Here is a 15,310-nt window from a genome sequence, read left to right on the forward strand (position 1 = left end):
TGGCCGAAGGAAGCCCTAATCCCCTGGGCTTCCCAAACCCAGGTATCGCTTTACGTCCGCGCACAGGCCACTAGTCCCCAGAGAGCGGTGCCACTAAACATGTCCCGCGTAAAGGACGCCCCTCCGCATAATTTGAATGAATGAACCTTTGGGTTGGATCGGCTTACCAGCAGATCATTTCTTTTCAAAAACATGTTTGCTTCTGCATTTCATGCGAAAAACGGAAATCAATAGGAAGCACCAGGAGATTTGGTGGAGATTAAGTACCTGGTGGGAGTGCGCGGGGCTGGGAGGCGGGTGTGGGTACTTGCCCTGTACTTCATGAGGTCCCTGGGCCAGTTCTCTGGGGCAGGGGTGGAAGGGGCCAGAGAGGAGCTGGAGGCCCCACGGCCTTTGGTGTTGTGGATGCGAGGCTGGTGGTTCGGAATAGAACTGAGGGCAGGATGGCTGGGACTCCAGAAGCACTGTCTTTGAGACTTGCTGAGGGGAGGGGAGGGACGAAATGGCCTGGCCAGCCTGGTGGTGCTATCCTCTGGGGTGGGGGCAGCTGAGTGAGAAAGGGGCAGAAGGAGGTGAAAATCAGGAACCGGTGATATGAGGCATTCATTGCCTGCTGGGCATGCTGGGAGACCTCCCCTGGGTACCTAGGTGGAAAGGGTCCAGAGATCTGAGGGGTGCAGCTAGTGCACTCAGCCGCTAAGTGGAACAAGTGGAGGTTCAAGTCCTCCCAGGCAGGCATGGGAAGAAAGGCCTGGCAGTGTACTTCCAAACGATCAGTCATTGAAACCCTGACAAAGCACAGCCCTGACCCTCCTGGGCGTACCACGTACCAGCTTCGACTCAACAGCAGCAGGTGTCTGGGTCTGGGTTGTTTTCTAGTGCTCTGAACCTTGGTGGTGTAGTGGGTTACGTGTTGCCATGCAAAGCACAAGGTCACCAGTTCGGAACCACCAGCCGCTCCGAGGGAGGAGAAAGATGAGGCTTTCTACTCCTGTCAACAGCTCCCATCTTGGAAACCGACGAAGGGCAGTTCTAGTCTGTGCTGACGGGTCACTCAGTCAGAACTGACTGGATAGCAGTGAGTTTGGGGGTTTTGTTTTTTAATTGTCTAAGGCAGCGGTTCTCAACCTGTGGGTCACAAGCCCTTTGGGGATCGAATGACCTTTTCACAGGGGTCGCCTAAGACCATTGGAAAACACATTTCTGATGGTCTTAGGAACCAAGACACCACTCTTCTATCCATCTCCAGGCGGGTCCGCCCACTTGCAGATATGCCCACATACGAGTACCTGGCGTGATGACATCATAGCACCAACCCCTCACATACACCCCATACAAAAACAGGTGTATGTGACAGGGTTGGTGCCATAATGTACTTATGCGGACCAGTCACACATGTGTAGAGAGCAGCTGCTGTGTAGAGAGCAGCTGCTGTGTAGAGAGCAGCTACTCTGCTAAAAGCAGCTACTGTGCTGAAAGCAGTAGTACTGAAGGTAAAATGACACTTCATGAATTATAATTACATATTTTTTGTGATTAATCACTATGCTTTAATTATGGTCAATTTGTAACAATGAAAATACATCCTGCATATCAGATATTTGCATGACGATTCATAACAGTAGCAAAACGACAGTGATGAAGTAGCAAGGAAAATAATTTTATGGTTTGGGGTCACCACAACATGAGGAACTGTATTAAAGGATCCAGGCATTAGGAAGGTTGAGAACCACTGATCTAAGCATATAGAGAAGGACCCTTGATGAGGAATGGGCTCCGCACTGTGCGGCTAACTGCAAGGTCAGCAGTTCAAGCCCATCAGCCACTCCAAGGGAAAAAGAGGAGGCTCTCTGCTCCCATAAAGATTGACAGTCTCAGAAACCCACAGGGGCAGTTCGGCTCTGCCCTATAGGGTCACCTCGAGCTGGAATCTATTGCTGTGCGTTCGGGTTCTTCAAAGGCCCTAAGAGGGGTGGGCACGGAAGACATCTGAAGGCTGATGTGGGCATGGTGCTATAGGCTGGCGATAGGCACCTGGAAGAGGGTCTAGATCGAGATACGGACCGTGCCCAGGAGCCAGGAGGCAAGCCAGAGGGCATGGGGTCTGAGAAAATGCCAAAGAGCCCTTGGGAATGGTCTCGGGGACCCCCTCAGCTTGAGCCAGCCACCGGGGACTTGGCGGGCGGAGAGCTAGCTAGGACTGGGGGCAGCGCTATGGCCCAGCTTGCACACCAAGGGGGCCACTGGGGGGGAGCGCGACTGCAGAGGAGTCGGAGTCCAGACCTGAGGGCAGTCGGAGAAGGGGAGCTGGCTGGGAACAGGGGGCGGGTAGAAGGTGTGCGATCAAGGACATGCTGGTGTTTGTTCAAGAAAGAGTGCCCGTAGAGTGATTTAAGAGAAGGAAGGGGGCCTTTCAAGGGTTTGTGTAGCCTCCATTTGGAAGGCATTGCCTGTGCCTTGCAGGCTGCATGGTCCCCCCTGCACACCAGCCCTATCCTGGGTGACTTGTAAGCCTAGGAGTGGCTGCCACTCGCAGAGCCAAGCCAGCGTTCTTATCGAGCACCTAGAATGCTGACACCAGAATTCCTCTCCCTACCACACGTCACCCTCAAGGTGATTCCGGGCCAGAACGAGGCCGCAAGCGGTCTGCAGCCTTTCTATCTGCATCCGTTTGGGCTTGTCCGAAGGCGGCCCGCTAGGAGGTAGGGGTCTGGTGCCTGTGGCCTCTGGGGTCCTCCCACCCTTGCCTGCAGCGTGCTTCACCCAGGAAGCAGCCTCATGCCAAGGCAGTGCCCTCAACTGCCCTGACACGTGTTTGCTGGGCATGATCAGGACACCTCCTGGTGTCGCCGGCACCTGCTCCCCCCACACCCCTACCCCAAGCAGGAAGTGGGGCCACAACTGAGCACTGGTCTGGCTACTGGGACACTTTTCACACCACCTGAGGTGGTGCGAGCTTCCTGGTGTGAGATCAGGGTGGGCAGTGCCAAGAGCCCCCTAGAGCACACCGGTCTGCCATGTTCAGTTCCTCAGACACAGGCCCACACCAATCTAAGGGTCATCTGGCAGAGTGGAAGTGTCCCCAGTGGCTTTTACCATCTGTGTTAGGCCGGGTTGACTAGAGAAACAAATCCATTGACACTCCATATGTGTGTAAGAGAGCACTTTATAGAAAGAGCAATTGTGTATTGAGAAAACATCCCAGCCTAGTCCTGATCGAGTCCATAAGTCCAATATTAGCCCATATGTCCGATATGAGTCCATAAATTCCTCTACACATGCAATGATACCAAATGCAGGAAGAGCACAGGTGGTGGGTGACAAGTCTTTTTTTTTTTTAAACATTTTATTGGGGGCTCATACAACTGTTATCACAATCCATACACACATCAATTGTGTAAAGCGCATTTGTACATCATTCTCAAAACATTTTCTCTCCACTTAAACCCCCGACATTAGGTCCTCATTTTTCCCCTCCCTCATGAGCCCTTGATAGTTTATAAATTGGTATTTTGTCATATCTTGCCCTGTCCGACGTCTCCCTTCACCCACTTTTCGGTTGTCTGTCCCCCAGGGAGGAGGTCACATATAGTTCCTTGTAATCGGTTCCCTCTTTCCTACCCATTCTCCCTTTACCCTCCCTGTTTCGCCACTCACACCACTGGTCCTGGAGGGCTCATCCGCCCTGGATTCCCTGGATTTTCAGTTCCTATCTGTACCAGTGTACATCCTCTGGTCTAGCCAGACTTGCAAGGTTGAATTCGAGTCATGGTAGTGGGAGCGGGGAGGAAACATTTAGGAACTACAGGAAAGTTGTATTTCTCATCGTTGTTACATCGCACCCTGACTGGCTCGTCTCCTCCCCGAGACCCCTCTGCAAAGGGATCTCCAGTGGGTGGGTGACAAGTCTTGTGGTGGATGCATCTCGGGGCTCTGGCTGCCATCAGCCACTTGTCAGCAGGAAGACAAGGCCGAGGGAGAGTGTGGCCCATCTCCAGGAAGGAAGAGAGGAAGTTCTCAGAATCCTCATGAGAAGGCCACACCCACCAGGAGGCATCATCAGCCTGTGACCTGATTGACAGGCTAGACTCCACCCCTTCACTCTATCAAGTTGACATGAAATTATGTAATCACCACACCATCGTCTAAAAGGAGCCGGAGGCCCGTGTCCCCCAGCCGTGTGCTTGAGACCGTATGCTTGGTGACCTGGCTAAAGCGTATCATCCCAGGCTGCTGCCTGGGTTCAAATCCAGGCTCCGCTGGTTTTCAGCTGTGTAATGGTGAGGTAGAGTTTCACTACACTGGGCTCTCATGTCCTGTCTGCCCTGGTGGTCTGCAAACGTGGCTTACTCTGCCCGAGGTGAGGGGGCTGTCGAGGTCTGAGGAAGGGACTGTGTGCCCAGGGCGCTGTGCTGTGCAGTGTCCTGCCTGGGATAAGTGACGGGTCCCTCCCGAGACCCTGAAGTCCCAGTCCCCGACTCTTTCAGGAGAAAAGGCGACTTCCTAACACGCAGCCCTCAGGCCAGATGGAGGTAGGAAGGGGGGTGTGCGGGGAATCTTATCGATCCCTTTGAAGGGCATTTTGCTCTCCCTGCTCCCCAGAGACCCTGAATACCCCCCCAGCCGAATCGCACTCGCCCGGACTTACTTACTCAACTCGGGCTGATTAACCCCAGAGCAGGTGGAGCCAGCGCTTGGCAGTTTCTATGCTGGGGAAATACAGACCTTTTCCCCAGGGCCGCGCAGACGAAAGCAAACAGAAACTCCCTGCCATCAACTCGGTTCTGCCTCACAGCGGCCCTGACGGACAGGGTGGGATTGGACTGCCCCTGTGGGTTTCTGAGACGGTACCTCTTTACGGGAGCAGGAAAACCTGTCTTTCTCCCTTGGTGGTTTCAAACTGCTAACCTCAGTGCACAACCACTCCACCACCAGGCCTCCTGGAACCACACCCATGGCTGACCCCAGATGCCCAGCTCCTGCCCAGCCTGGGAGCCTCAGACAAGGTCCTCACCCAGGCCCTCCCCGCCTGATTGTCGGGTCCTGCACGCCGCGTGCACACCGGCCATTGTCATGGGAAGAGGCTCCCCATGACAAGCCTGTGGTGGAGCTTTCCCCCCTGGCAGCAGGGCTGGGGCACATGCTCAGTCCGTCAACCCCGCACTCTCTGGGCCCGTCCTGCCTACACTGGGACCCCAGCATTCCCTCTGGAGTCAGACCCACCAGAATGAACCATTCTCAAGGTGGCTCAGGCTTGAAACATCACAGGATTAGGGAGTCATCTCATCCTGGCCCTGGCGCCACGCCCTACTCCCCCCACCCTAACCCCACTCACAGTCCCCACGGGGCCCAGCCCAACGGCCAGCCTGCCTGGTCACTCCACCCCCGCCCCTGCCTTGTCACCCATCCTGGAAACACCATGGCTCCTCATTCGCAGAGAAAGCGCTGTCCGAAGCGCGCTACCGGGTCCTGCCTCTCTTTACTCAGCAACACTCTCCCTCATGGCTTCTTCATCCCATGCCACCGTGTCCCCGGGCCGTCAGCGTAGAACTGTGCCCCTCGGGTTCTCAGGGGTGGTCCTCCACAGGCCGTCAGACCTTTCTCCCAAGGCACCTCGGTGTGGACTCGAACCTCAAACCTTTCTTTCCAAATGAACACGTGGCCATTTGCACTGCCACCCAGGGGTCCCCTCCAAAGGTTATCTTGCCCGCTGTGCGGCAGTGCACAGAGTGCTCGCCCAGGGGACAGCCGGCAGCACCAGCTCCATGGTGGGGGCCCTGTACGGCCTTGAGGGGCCAGCGTGGCTTCCATCATGAGCAGCCTGTGCTGCTCAGAGACCCGGCTCTCTGGTGGATGTGGGTGCTTTCCATTGGTACTTCTGGTTGGCGCAGGCTAAGTGGTCCCGACCCCAGTGCTTGTCAAAAAGGTTGAGGCGTCTTGATCCCTGGAAGCTGCCGCATCTCGGGCCCCCCGTTTGCAGCTCACATCTTTTTCAGTCTCCTTCAAAGGAGCCCCCGGACTGCGCTCCGCTGACCACAGAGTGACTGGTGGTGCAAACCCACCCACCAAGCCACGGTAGAAAGCCTGCACCCTGCTTCCCCAAACAAAGCCCCACAGAGCAGCTGTGGCCTGCCACGCGTGGGGCCGCCAGAAGTCAGAGTCGACTTTGTGGCAGTGAGGCAGACGAGAAAAGGAGCGCTTGACCCCAGCCCAGGTCCTCAGCCAGGCCGAGATGAAGGGTCCACCCACAGGCCTGTTGGTGCCTGAGCTCAAAGCACCCTATCTCCCTCTCCTGGCTACTCCCCAATGTCCTACCGGGCCCCTGCCCTCTCCCTCCATCCCTTCTGCCCGCCCCATGCCCCTGTCCTCTCACGTCCCTGTCCTCACTCCCAGCCCCTCTGCCCGTCCCACGGCCCTGTCCTCTCCTTCCGTCCCCTCTACCCTCTCCCGGCCCATGTCCACACCTCCAGGCACCTGTCCTCACCCCCAGCCCCTCTGCCCACCCTGCCGCTGTCCTCTCCCTGCAGCCCCTCTGCCCGCCCCATGCCCCTGTCCTCTCCCTGCAACCCCTCTGCCCGCCCTGCCCCTGTCACCTCTCTAGCCCTGTGACATTTCCCCCAGGCTTCTTTGGATTGTGGTTGCTGACTCTCTCTGGGCCCCTTACTGCAAGAGCTTTACTAGAAATTTCTCTGTCGGGGTGGCTTTTCACCCCTTTGCGCCTCTTCCCTTTGGCATCAGGGCCTCTCCACTACCTCTTGTTCTCCTTGCTCCCCACTCCCACCTCCTCATGCAAAGCCCCACCCCCATCTCCCCCCAGTCTCGCCCTCCTCAGTGGCTGTCACAAACGCACAGGACCACAGGGTTGGCAGCTGACACCTACCCAGGGCACGACGGGGGCAGCCTTGGTGACCATGTGGCACATGAACTCTTGTGGCAGGAGCAGGAGTCCCCCTCAACAGCAGCAGCCCCTCTGAGCCCCACGGCCAGCCTGGGGGGCAACAGAGGAGGGGAAGAGGCCTGCTTGCAGCCCGCCCCCCCCTACCCCCAGGCCAGCTCCCCAGCTCTCTTCCCCTCCAGACCCCAAAAAGACCCACCTCCCCTCCCCACACTTTGCAGCCGGGGGGTGGGGGGGAGGTAGGTGCTGCTGAGAGGCATCTCCGTGGGCACCCTCACAGGGGGGAGCGGCTGGGCTCCTGATGGAGGCCCGCAGACACGGGCCAGGGAGGAGAACTCAGAGGTCAGGCGGCTCAGGAAATGGAACTGCTCTGTACAACAATGAGAGAGCCACATTTGTACATTGTTACATGAGCATGCATTCACATTTGTACATTGTTACATGAGCATGCATTCAATTGCTCGCATTGTCTGGGCTGTGGGGGGCGGGCAGGGGGGGCAGGGGGTTTGACCTCCAGAAGGGCTGAGCTGCGCTGGGGGTGGCCACAGCTCCCCTGCTAGTACTCAGGCCTGAGCGCCTAGCCGAACATTACTCTAAGGGGCTTTTCCAGAGTGCTGCCACCGGGGCTGCGCTCCGACCACCACAGGGCCGACAGTGGCCGGAAGAGGCCAAGCGGGCTGTGACTAGGCAGCAGTGGCTCCTGATAGCATGGAGACTGGGTGGTCAGACCTGCGAGAAGGTTTGCTCTCTGCAGACCCTGGCTCTGGGCTCCACACCTCAGGGAGCGTTTACTAAATGAAACATGCCCAGAGACTGTCTTTCAAACCACCGAGATCAAACTTTCTGAGAGTGGATCTTGAAAAGGGGTAGGAGGGGGTCCCTAAATTCCCTGTGATCTGCTGTGCAGTCCAGGTTAAGGACCACCAGAGGTCGCAACATAGGTGCATGGAATGAGCATCCCTTAACAAGCCCAACAGCATTGTGGGAAGGGTCAAAGCACGCTCTGCTGTCCGCTAGATTCCCCTTCGGGACAGAGTTGAACTGCTCCATAGGGTTTGCAGACTGTCGATCTGTACTGGTGCCGACAGCCTCATCTTCTGCCTGTGAGGCAGCTGTGGGATTTGAACCCCAAGCTCAAAGCTTGCAGCCTGACCCTTCGCCCACCATGCCAACAGGACTCTTTGTGGGCAGGGCTCCACAGCTTTGAGAGACGCCGACAGCTAAGCTTGAATCCCAGCTCGTCCACTGCCAAGCTGTAGACCTTCAGTCTAATTCCTGAACCTCTCAGAACCTGCCTTTCCTTGGCAACGGTTAAGCGCTCGGCTAACTGAAAAGATCGATAGAGCAAACCCACCCAGTAGCTCTCCGGGAGAAAAACCTGGCTCTCCGATCCTATAACGGTTGCAGTCCCGGGAGACCCTACGGGGTAGCCCTACTCTGTCCCTTGGGGTCTCTGAGAGTCAAGATTGGCCCTGGCACCCGACAGCAAGCATTCAGGGAGGGTCCCTGGGTGAGGCCGATGGCTGAAGTCAGTGGTTTGAGTCCACTCTGAGGAGCCACAGCAGAAAGGCCGGAAAAGCAGGCAATGTCACCCCCCAGTTCTGCCGGGATGCACGTGAGGTGGTAAGGATTTAGCATCCACTCGATGGCAGCCCGGGGAACAGATTAAAATCTTATTCTAAAGGTTTGTTTTAAGGCTTAGAATAAGTGAGATGTCGCCCTACCGAGAGCGAGTGGCATATGGCAGGCCCTCCATAAGCTGCCACAGGGTCGCTGTGTTTGCATGCCCACCAGGTCCCAGGCATTGCCCATTAGTGACAGTCCCGAGAAACAAGACGCAGCCTCTGTACGTGGGCATCCAAGCCCACCCCCACCCCGAACAGTCCTGGGGGACTGCTCTCAGTCCCCTATGCTTCAGGCAGCGCCCCCCCCCGCCCCCCCCATTGTATCTCCATAGAAAGTCCCTGTGTTAGGTCAGGGGGACTAGAGAAAGGAATCCAGTGACACTCATGTATGTGTAAGAAAGAGTTTTCTATCCAGAAGTAACTAAATATCAAGAAAACATCCCAGCCCCGTCCAACTCAAGTCCATAAGTCCAACACTAGTCCATAATCCCTCTTCTGACTCAAGCAGCCACATGCCATGCTGCAGAATGCAGGAAGAGCAAAGTCGTGTGGATCCAGTGGCGGTGGACGCACCTCCAGGGCTCCGTCAGCCACCAGGGCCAGCCAGCAGGAAGGTGAAGGCAGAGGGAGAGGGGGAGTTTCCCAGGGCCCTCCTTAGGATAAAGACACGCCTATACAGAGGCACCATCAGGCTGTGATCTGAGTGGCAGGTTGAATACCACCCCTACACTTTTATGTCTCTTCTAGTTGATGTGAAATTATGTAACAACCACAGTCCCCTAAGAGCCAGAGAGGGCTTTCTGGGTGAACCATGCTCACCCTTCTCCCCAAGGCTGGGTACTTGTCCCTTCTCAGGGACAGGTTCAGGGCACACTGCCTCCTGGAACCCTTGTCTCCCTGCCCCCCAACCCCCAACCCAGCCCTCCTGCAACAGCCTATGGGCTGTGTCCATACAGGACACCTTTCTCTGGGCCTGTCCTTTGCCAGGTGGCTCTCAAGCCATGGCCATCTGGCACAAGTGCGGGAGGAGGCTGCCCCGCAGCATCTGCACAGGACTGAGCACTGTGGGCTTCGCACCTTTCCTTGTGAGTGGACAAGAGTACAAGAGGCTAGAAAGAGGCAGTGTCAAGGGTGGTCCTCACCCCAGGCATCTGCAGCCCGCTTGGTGACCGCATCCACAGAAGCAAAGCTTAGAAGGCGTGTGTGCTGAGCACATCTGACCAAAGAGGGGTCTTAGCATCTGGGGGCCAGGGAGGAGAGCCTCCATGGCAGGGTGGGACCCTGAGCTGGGGTTTGATGGGAAGTGGACTCAAGGTCAGCCCTTGGGGGTGCGGGGAACTGAGAGCTGGGCAGTGCATGGGAGCTGGGAGTGCATGGCCTGGGAGCTGGGCAATTGCATGGACCATCTGTGGCAGCATGGTGGGTGAGCTACAGGCATTCTGGGGGCCACAGGGTGACCCCAAGAACCTCCAGCTTTTTAAAGCTAGAGGTCAACACCCTGGGTGGCTTAGAGTCCATTTGTTTGGTCCATAGACACTGTGCTTGTCCTTCCAGAAGCAAAAACCTGCTGCCCCCATTGTCCACCCCAACGCACCCCACCCCACCCCACCCCCCAGCTTTACAGAGCAGATAAGGTCCATAGCACATTCTTGACTGTGGTTTTTATAGGAGCAAACAGCCAAGCCTTTCTTCTGCAGGACAGGCAGCTGAAGGGTTCAACACTCCCTCCCTCCCCAGTCTACCCCACACATACACTCCCAGCCCCCAACCTTCATCTGGCACAGCCCTTTAGCACTGCCTCACGGAACTGGAAACTCTCCCAGACACACTTCCTGCTAGAAATGGACAAATCTGTCAGGGACACTCCCTGGCCAGGGGGACCGTGGGTGCAGCAGGGCACAGTGACCAGCGCTGTGGTCCAGACGGGGTGGGCTGGGAAAAGAGCGACCAGGGGGTCCGAGGCCAGGAAGAGCACCCTAGCAGAGACCGAGCCTGGGCGCCTTCTCCTCTTTCGGACACTTCCTCTCCAGCGGATGAAGGAAAGTGTGCAGATGCGATGCGGAGGGCTGGGATAAAGCCCGAGAACCAGGGGACCCTTTCTCTACATGCAGCTGATTCCGCCCTGGTCTTAGGCACAGACCCCGCTTGGAATGCTCCTCTGAGAATGTAGCCCGTTGGGGGCAGGTACACAGCCCCTGGGCGCTGGGGTAGTGGGAGAGTCCCCCACCTCCGCCCCAGATCCAGCAGCTGCTGCTTTGAATAAATACCCCAGTGTAAGCCACAGCTCCTGGCACCGCCACCAAAATAGCCCCCCAATAGCTCCATCCCTTCCAGAGCTTTCCATGTCCCCTTCCTTTGGCAGAAGCAAAGAAGGCACTGGGTGGTGTGAGGCTGTTGATCTGCTAGGCGTACTGCACACACACACACAGAGGGTGGAGGGGGACCTGAGAATGCCCAGGATCCTTGACTCCGGAGAGAAAACTCAAGTCTCCCACCCCCCACTACTACCAGGCACCACACTGCAACACACACACCCCAGCCCCCACCCCTTAACCAGTCCACTTCCTTAGCCAGGCTCTGCAAACTGCAACGTGAAATTTGAGGCCAGCCTGCCCCTTAGCAACAAGGTTAACATAGGATCAGCTCCAGAGCCTGGAGTTATAAAAATACCAGCTTCCACCAGACACTGGTTTCCAGAGGGAAGCCAGTCTCTAAGCCAGAACCGTTTTTAAACCGCCTTTAAGACTCGAGAGATCCCCAGGTCCATCTTGAGAGATCTCTGGAGAGCATCCGTGCCCATCTCTTTCCAGAAGGTGGTCACAGGCTTGGCGTGATTGCTCTGAGGGGTGGCCCGACTCACCGTGACCGTGGATTTGGTTGGTGGGTTCTGTTTAGATCCGTCTATCTTTTCAGAAGTGGGTCCCATGTGGAATTAGATGGCATGTATTTATCTTCACTGTTTCCCCTTGGCAGATGTGATGTTTCGATCCACGTTGCTGCTTTTTGTGTCTGAGAAGTATCCCCTGTAGGAGTCCTGCCGGTGAAGCGTGGGCTTGCTAACTGAAAGCTCGCTGGTTCGACGCCCCTCCCCAGTTAATGCACACTGGGGGGAGTGGGGGCTGTGGAGCAGTTGCACTCTGTCCTGTGGGTTGGAATCTACTTGAAGACAGTGGGGCTTTATTTTTAATCTCTGCTGCGGTAAATGGGTGCCCTGGTTACGTCTTGGTCTGCTAACGCTAAGGTGACCAGACGGCCCGCTTTTGGCGGGACAGTCCCGATCTTTAACAATTTTTCCTGTGTCCTGTGGCGTTTTTTAAAAGTCCTGATTTTTGGAAAGAATGCACAACAAGCTAGGGTATACGGTTTTCGGCTGCCATGTGGCTATTTCGCCAGGATAGTTTTATCAATGGTGTCCCGCTTTACCAATGTTAAAATCTGGTCACCTAATGCTAACCACCACCAGTTCAAACCACCAGCCACTCCACTGGAGAAAGACAAGGTTCTCTACTCCCATAAAGAGTTCCAGTCTCAGAAACTCACAGGGCCACTTCTACCCCGTCCTACACAGTCGCTAGGAGCCAGCATGTTTGGGTTTATGGTAAATATATGCTCGTCGATGAACAAGGGTTTTTTTCCCAGTCTGGGTCTATCCTGAATAAAGTTACAATGGACCTTTTAAAAATAATAGAGAGAGGGAGGATTTAGATGCCCTGGTAGCAGGACGATGAGAGCGCTCGGCTGCCAACCCAAAGGTGAACTGTTCGAACCCACACACAGCTCCTCAGGAGGAAGATGGCAGCAGTCTGCTCTGTGCAGATTGGGGAACCCTGAAGGACCGCTCCACTGCCACACAGGGTCCCCTGAGCCTCAGACGGCCCCGCAGCACCTGACAACAACACAGCACACGCTTTCTCTGGGGAAGCATGAGTAGCGGGCACTTTAGGGGCCCCCGTGGCCGTCCACCAGGATTGACAGCTCGGAGACCAGGGAGGCAGTTCTACTCTGCCCTGCAGAGCGGCTGCAAGTCGGAATCAACTGGGTGGCATGAGTCTGGGCTCCTGCTGTTGTATGTTTGTGGTGGTTTTGATTCAGGACTTTTAGAAGCTTAGACCAAATTGCTGACTCCCAGTAAACCCCAGTCCTTCCAGCTGCCCTCCCGGTGAGTCCCCTGCACCCCCAAATTTCCTAAGGACTGAGGGGACGATGGTTAATGAGCTCTTTCCCCTTCCCCCACCCCACCCCGTGAGAGCTACCTGGGTGACCATAACTATTTTCTAGCAGGACATCTAAGGTAAGGTGACCAAATTTTAACATTGGTAAAGCGGGACACCATTGATAAAACTCCTATCCTGGCAAAATAGCCACATGGCAGCCGAAAACCATATACCCTAGCTTGTCGTGCATTCTTTCAAAAAATCGGGAATTTTTTAAAATGCCGCGGGATGCAGGGAAAATTGTTAAAAAGCGGGACGTCTGGTCACCTTAGTCTAAGGCCACGGGTAGGGCGTGGGGAGGTGGAGCTGCCATGTTTTCTGCTCTGAGGGAACTCCTGGCCATGATCAGTCTCTCCCCGCTTTGTGTGCGCCCTGCCCTGCGGGGCTCCCAGCCTGCAGACTGGCTTCAGCCTCCCGCCTACCCCCCCTGCAAGCTGTCCGCCTTCCTCGTCTCCTGGGACCATGCCTTGTAATTCTGAAAAATATTCTAACTCAGCAATTAATGTGAATTTAAGGAGTGCCCACCCCACCCTGCCCGGCCTGCTGATGGGAGCTGGGACGGAAGAGGCGGAAGAGGGGGAGGGTGCCATGAGGATTTTCCCCCAGAACTGCTGAATGCACAGTTCACTCAAAACTTACCACCAGTGTTGAATCGGAGCCAACTCATAGCGACCCTCTCGGACAGGGTTGAATTGCCCCTGTGAGTTTCTGAGACTGTCACTCTTCAGTAGAAAGCTGGTGGTTTCGAACTTCTGACCTTTCGGATCACAGCCCAACCATAACCACCCTGCCACCAGCGCTCCTACTGTACCCCTAGGGGATCACATTGCACCTCGCTGACACACACATCTGACAAGAATTGCTAGGAGATGGAATCTACATGTGATGGCAATAAATTCAAAAAAATGGGTATGGAGTTAGGATGCCATCTGCCCCGTGACCTTGGAGCACCGGGGTAGCCAGAACGGGATGCTTCTTTGTGAGTTCCCGTCTGCGTGAGCGGGTGGGACACACCTGGGAAAGTGACAGGGACATAGATTTGAAAGAAAAGAAGCCCTGTCCTGTGGAGGTTAAAAGAGAAGGTGGCGATGGGCTCAGTAACCTCAGACAACTGATCAGTCAAATAGCACAACGAGGTTCCGTGGTGGAATTCTCTCTCCACGTGGAGGACCGGAAGCCTGAGACCCAGTGGTGGTTACATGCCGGGCTGCTTACCTCATGGTCAGCGGTTTGAACCCACGAGCCGCTCCTCCAGAGAAAAACAAAACAAAAATAATGAGAACTCAGTGCCATCGATTGGCTACTGACTCACAGTGACCATACAGGACAGGGTGGCCTGCCTCTGCACATTTCCTGTTCATGGGAGTAGAAAGCCCCATCTTTCTCCCTCGGGTGGGCTGGTGGTTTCGAACTGCAGACCCCCGAGAAAGAGGAGGCTTTCTACACTTGTGAAGAGTTAGTCTCAGAAATCCAAGGGGCAGTTCTACTCTGCCCTGGAGGGAAGCTGAGTCCGAATCCAGGACGTGAAGGCAGTGAGTTTGGGTGTTTGCTTGGGATGCGGGGACCCATCCCTGGCGAAGGCACCGGGAATGATCGGGCTTTGGGGAAGGTTCTGGGACTTCCAAGTATCACCCACACTTGTCTCTGCAGACCCAGCAGCCATGTGAACAAGACGAGGGAAGCCGGCAAGCTAAAGCTCACAGCCCACGTGCTGGGTCTGGAGGCCAGAATGGAGACAGATGGGGGCGTGAGGCAAGGGGAAAACAAGGGCCGGGCAGGGTGGAGGCACAGTCTGAAAAGCAAAGGCGAACCCAGAGTTCACAGTCGGGGCTGCCAGCGCGCCTGCTCGCCGTGGCCCAGCAGAACCCACGGCCCACGGGAGGGAGGCACGGTTAGCTCATTCCTCCAGTCCCCAGGACGCCCGCTTCTGTCATTAAGCCCTCCTCTCTTGCTCAGCGCGGTCGAACAGAAAAGTCTTTGCTGAATCTGGGTTCTCAGGGTTAAAAGCCAGACCTGGGAAAGGCAAACACACTTGTGGAAAGGCACACACGCATCCAGTAACTAATTATTCTTTAATTAAGGCAGAAGCCCTGCTTAAAACAATTAGCTCTGGGAATTGAATAGTCAGTTCAACTCCATTTTTCACTAATTATTCTTCCCTGATAGCCAGGGTGGGGGTAGCGGGGCAGAGGGCCGGGAGCAGGGCAAATGCATCCGGGGCCCTGGGTGCGGACTGGACCGCGTTCTGTTTGGTTTGGATCGTGAAGTCGGGAGAATTTGGGATACGTTCTGAGGGTGTGGGGAAGGGCAGGAGGATGTGGTTTGGGCCAGGGGAGTCAGGAGGCCGCCCCAGGCTTGGGCGTGCGCCCTGGGAAGTCGAAGGAGCTACTGCCGGCCACACTAAGGTGGCTCCTGGGGCTGGAGTGGAGGGTGTGGGCCAAGGATTAGCTGACTGGAAAGCAATTAGATGAGGTGGGGCTGGCTGGGAAAATACCTGGAATCCCAGGGCCAGAGTTGAGACTTGCTTGGGAAACGCTGTAGGCAGGAGGGCCGCATGGGGTCTGGGAGGTGGAGGC

The 15,310-nt window shown here is 56.0% G+C and overlaps 1 protein-coding gene across 1 annotated transcript in view; it reads left to right on the forward strand.

The window, feature by feature from the left end:
- Positions 1-15,310, forward strand: part of CTIF (cap binding complex dependent translation initiation factor) — a 214,409-nt gene that overhangs the window by 177,055 nt on the left and 22,044 nt on the right. The gene's annotated exons all lie outside the window — the stretch shown is intronic.

Source organism: Echinops telfairi, unplaced genomic scaffold (genome assembly GCF_000313985.2).
Source record: "Echinops telfairi isolate 266 unplaced genomic scaffold, ASM31398v2 ScPeMD7_7400;HRSCAF=8409, whole genome shotgun sequence".
Taxonomy (NCBI): Eukaryota; Metazoa; Chordata; class Mammalia; order Afrosoricida; family Tenrecidae; genus Echinops; species Echinops telfairi.